The sequence below is a fragment of the Astyanax mexicanus genome, chromosome 13, assembly GCF_023375975.1.
Source record: "Astyanax mexicanus isolate ESR-SI-001 chromosome 13, AstMex3_surface, whole genome shotgun sequence".
NCBI classification, from domain to species: Eukaryota; Metazoa; Chordata; class Actinopteri; order Characiformes; family Acestrorhamphidae; genus Astyanax; species Astyanax mexicanus.
Genome location: NC_064420.1, coordinates 49,835,063 through 49,840,102, shown reverse-complemented (window position 1 = coordinate 49,840,102; position 5,040 = coordinate 49,835,063). Strand labels below are relative to the sequence as shown.

The window sequence follows — 5,040 nt, the reverse complement described above, 5'->3', positions numbered from 1 at the left end:
TTCTGATTAATGACTGGTGTTTTTCTGTGTATATATACCAGTCTGTTTGTCCTGGAGTTTTTTTGTGAAGTATTGCACCTGTTATTAGCTGCATACTGACTTTTCCACCACACACTACAACTCCCAGAATGCATCTCCGAGTCATGTGTCTCAAATCAGCACCTGATTGTTAGATCAGCTTCACCTGAGTTCTGATTAATGACTGGTGTTTTTTTGTGTATATGTACCAGTCTGTTTGTCCTGTTTTTAGCTGCATACAGAACGTTATTTCTTCTTGTTTATATATTTCTGTGTTTCACCTATTTTTGGCTTTTGTCTCTGATTTTTTTGCACTTCTGGTTAAGTTCTCTTGCCTGTTTTGTTCTGGTTTAGACGCTATTTTATTAGTAATCATTTTAAGCTTGTTGGTTTAGCTCTGATTATTAAAGCTACTACTAAGTTTTACTGCAAGTGTCTCACTTCTGTTTGTGGCGTGACACTACCCTTATAAAAGGAAAAAAGTTTATTAATTGGGTTATAAATGCTTTAAAAATCATCAATAACCAGTTAAAACATTATGATTTTAAGATATGATATTATGATGTTTTATGATGATGTTTTAAGTCATTTTTATGCAGAAATATAGAAATCCTTAAGGGTTCACAAACGTTTAAGCATCACCGTATATAGAGTAACGTGTTTGTATAGTACATAAAAATATATAGCTAGCTATATTTGTGTTTTATTCTCCGCCGCTGTAAAGAAATCAGATTTCTACGTTTCCTGATCTCCAGTGAAGCAGGATTTCACTCTGAATGATTGTGTTTATATCTCAGCCTCTGAATTATGCAGAAACGCTGGCCTTTAACACAGCATGTAGATAAAGCAGCGCTAAATAATTCAGCAGCCTTACATCCACTTCAGTCAGCGGCGGGATTACGACCTGGAAAAGCGAGTGGAGCGTTCGTATCCGCGGCGTGACCCCGCCTCTGACTGGTGGGTGGAGCGTGTTAATTAGGGCTGTTGGGTGGAGGTGGCCGGGGCGACGCCGCGCTGGTGGCATTTATCAGATTCTCTACGTGAGAAAAGCTGTAATGAAATTCTCCGTTAGGACGAGCTTCCTGAACCTGAGAGAGACTCTAAATATATTACAGTATATATTACCTGCTGTATCACACGCCGCCGAGGGGGCGGGGCTTAACACATCACAGCTTCAGGAGCTTCTGCTAAATTTACAGCATGAAGTTAAGATCAGTCTACAGACACTAAAATACAGAACAATAAACTTTATACTGTTTTAGATTTATATATATTTTACCAATTTTATATAATCAGTGGAATTCATAAAGAAGAATCTGCTTTTTATTACTGCTTTTTATAACAGTTTAACAGCACTGAGTTTACTTTTATTTGGGTTTTTAACAGAATCTATACCTGTTAAACATGAGTGAGTGAGTGAGTCAATACATAAATGAGTGCGTGCATGAGTCAATGAGTAACTGAATCAATGAGTGGATGAGTCATGGGCAGACTCGTAGGATGAGTGGATGAATTAATGAGTTACTGAGTGAATGAGTTAATGAGTGACTGAGTGGATGAATGAGCCAATGAGTGAATGAGACAATGCATTGATGAGTCAATGAGTGACTGAGTAAAGGAGTGGATAAGTCCATGAGTGACTGAGTGAATAAGTGTATGAATGAGCCAATGAGTAGATGAATGAATGAGTGACTGAGTGAATGGATGAACATGCCAATGAGTGACTGAGTAAGTGAATATGTGGATGAGTCCATGATTGACTGAGCAAATGAGTGAATTAGTTGATGCATTGATGAATGAATGAGTGGATGAATAAGTGAGTGAATGAATGAATAGATGACTTAATGAGTGAATGAATGAATGAGTGAGTGAGTGAGTGAGTGCGTGGATGAATGAGACAGTGAGTGAGTGAGTGAGTAAATGAGTGGATGAGTCATTGAATAAGTGAGTGAAGGAGTGAACGAGTAGATTAATGAGTCAGTGAATGAGTAAATGAGTGAGTGGATGAATGAATGAGTGGATGAATAAGTGAGTGAAAGAGTGGATGAATGAGTGGATGAGTGACTGAATGAGTGAATGGATGAATATGCCAATGAGTGACTGAGTAAGTGAATATGTGGATGAGTCCATGAGTGACTGAATGAATGAGTGGATGAATGAGCCAATGAGTGAATTAGTTGATGCATTGATGAGTCAATGAGTGAGTGAATGAATGAGTAGATGACTCAATGAGTGAATGAATGAGTGAGTGAGTGAGCCAATGAGTGACTGAGTAAATGAGTAAATGAGTCAATAAGTGACTGAGTAAATGAGTAGATGACTCAATGAGTGAGTGAATGAATGAATGAATGAGTAAGTGAGTGAGTGAGCCAATGAGTGACTGAGTAAATGAGTAGATGAGTCAATGAGTGAGTGAATGAATGAATGAATGAGTGAGTGAGTGAGTGAACTAATGAGTGACTGAGTAAATGAGTTGATGAGTCATTGAATAAGTGAGTGAAAGAGTGAACGAGTAGATGAATGAGTCAGTGAGTGAGTGAATGAGTAGATGAATGAGCCAATGAGTGACTGAGTAAATGAGTGGATGAGTCATTGAATAAGTGAGTGAAAGAGTGAACGAGTGGATGAATGAGTGACTAAGTGAATAAGTGGACTATAAAAAAAGTCGGTAACACTTTATAATACTGTTCCATAGTTAATAGGTAACTAAGCAGTAACTAAGCAGTAACTAATTAATAGTGCTGCATTAACACCTAAATATTTTCTATTAACTACCAGGGAGTACTGAATAATTACTCAGTAGATAGTACTGAACTAATGATTATAGTAGTTCACTATTAACTTCACAATAATTACTGAGACTTACATATCTCCCAGAGAACTACTTACTAATGATGTCTCCTTTATAATAACTATTAATTACTGCTCAAATCAACATTAATTACTGAAAACCCTTACATCCCACCTGGGGAACTATAGATCTAAATCAGTCTACACAAACAATTATTCTATCAGTGGTGATATTAAAGGCATATTTGAGTGACACCATTTGTAGTAGTAGTAACCTTAATTACCTTATTATCATAATTATCTTCCAAATATTAGCAACATATAGTAAAATACTACAGTGTGTCGTAATCTGCTTAAACCCCATTTTTTAAATAAAAAATATTTTTAAAAAATAACGTAATATTATTACATAGTAGACATTATTTATGTTCTCCAGAAGACTCTAAGACTGACTGTACTCAATTTTGTTTTAATGGTCACTGCTTTAATTTTCAGCACCAACCTTATAAACGTTCATCTTTAGCCTTGCAGTCTCACAGACTTAGCCAGTTAACTAACACACACATTTAAACTAGCTAACACGATTAACCTAGCTAACACACACACATTTCCCCTAGCTAAATTAGCTTGCTAACTAACACACATTTAACCTAGCTAACTAACCCACACATAAAAGTTAACTTAGCTAGCAAACGAACACACATAACCTAGCTAACTAACACACATTTAAACTAGCTAACTAACACACACATAACCTAGTTAACTTAGCCAGTTAACTAACACACACATAACCTAGCTAACTTAGCCAGTTAACTAACACACACATAACCTAGTTAACTTAGCCAGTTAGCTAACACACACATAACCTAGCTAACTTAGCCAGTTAACTAACACACACATAACCTAGCTAACGTAGCCAGTTAACTAACACACACATAACCTAGTTAACTTAGCCAGTTAACTAACACACACATAACCTAGCTAACGTAGCCAGTTAACTAACACACACATAACCTAGTTAACTTAGCCAGTTAACTAACACACACATAACCTAGTTAACTTAGCCAGTTAACTAACACACACATAACCTAGCTAACTTAGCCAGTTAACTAACACACACATAACCTAGCTAACGTAGCCAGTTAACTAACACACACATAACCTAGTTAACTTAGCCAGTTAACTAACACACACATAACCTAGCTAACTTAGCCAGTTAACTAACACACACATAACCTAGCTAACTTAGCCAGTTAACTAACACACACATAACCTAGCTAACTTAGCCAGTTAACTAACACACACATAACCTAGCTAACTTAGCCAGTTAACTAACACACACCCATTTAACTTGCTAACACACATATAACCTAGCTAACTAACCCACACATAAAAGTTAACTTAGCTAGCAAACGAACACACATAACCTAGCTAACTAACACACATTTAAACTAGCTAACTAACACACACATAACCTAGTTAACTTAGCCAGTTAACTAACACACACATAACCTAGCTAACTTAGCCAGTTAACTAACACACACATAACCTAGCTAACTTAGCCAGTTAACTAACACACACATAACCTAGCTAACTTAGCCAGTTAACTAACACACACATAACCTAGCTAACTTAGCCAGTTAACTAACACACACATAACCTAGCTAACTTAGCCAGTTAACTAACACACACATAACCTAACTCCAGCCGGCCAGCGCTTCCATCTCTCCTTCTCTCCAACGTTTGCTCCCTGCCGAACAAGATTGACTATCTCCGGCTCCAGCGGACATCCCAGCGCGAGTTCAGAGACTGCTGTATGTTCGTTTTCACGGAGACGTGGTTAACGAACTCCATCCCGGACTCCGCGATTGAGGTGAGCGGCATGCTAAGCTACCGCGCGGACCGCGACGCCGGCCTCTCGGGCAAAGTACGTGGAGGTGGGGTGTGTGTTTACATCAACACAGCATGGTGTAACAACGCTACGCTGATCTCCAGCTACTGCTCGCCGCTGGTGGAGTTTGCTGTAGTCAGAGCCAGGCCATTCTACCTGCCCAGAGAGCTTAGCAGCGTGTACATAATAGCAGTGTATGTAGCACCCAGTGCTAATGCTAATGCTAACGGTGCTAATGCTAACGCTCTGCAAGAACTGTACACTGTTATCTCCAAACTCCAGAACTCACACCCCGACGGACTGTTTATTGTTGCTGGTGATTTCAATCACAGTAATCTGAA

General features: G+C 38.3%; 1 long non-coding RNA gene across 1 annotated transcript; it reads right to left on the bottom strand.

Annotated features, from left to right (window-relative positions):
• Window positions 1-3,544: 3,544 nt before the first annotated feature.
• On the bottom strand, window positions 3,545-4,494 carry LOC125780654 (uncharacterized). The gene is made up of 3 exons (XR_007423925.1): window positions 4,236-4,494; window positions 3,823-4,007; window positions 3,545-3,637 (listed from the first exon to the last, which is right to left on the bottom strand). It is a non-coding gene; the product is annotated as an uncharacterized LOC125780654 (long non-coding RNA).
• Window positions 4,495-5,040: the final 546 nt, after the last annotated feature.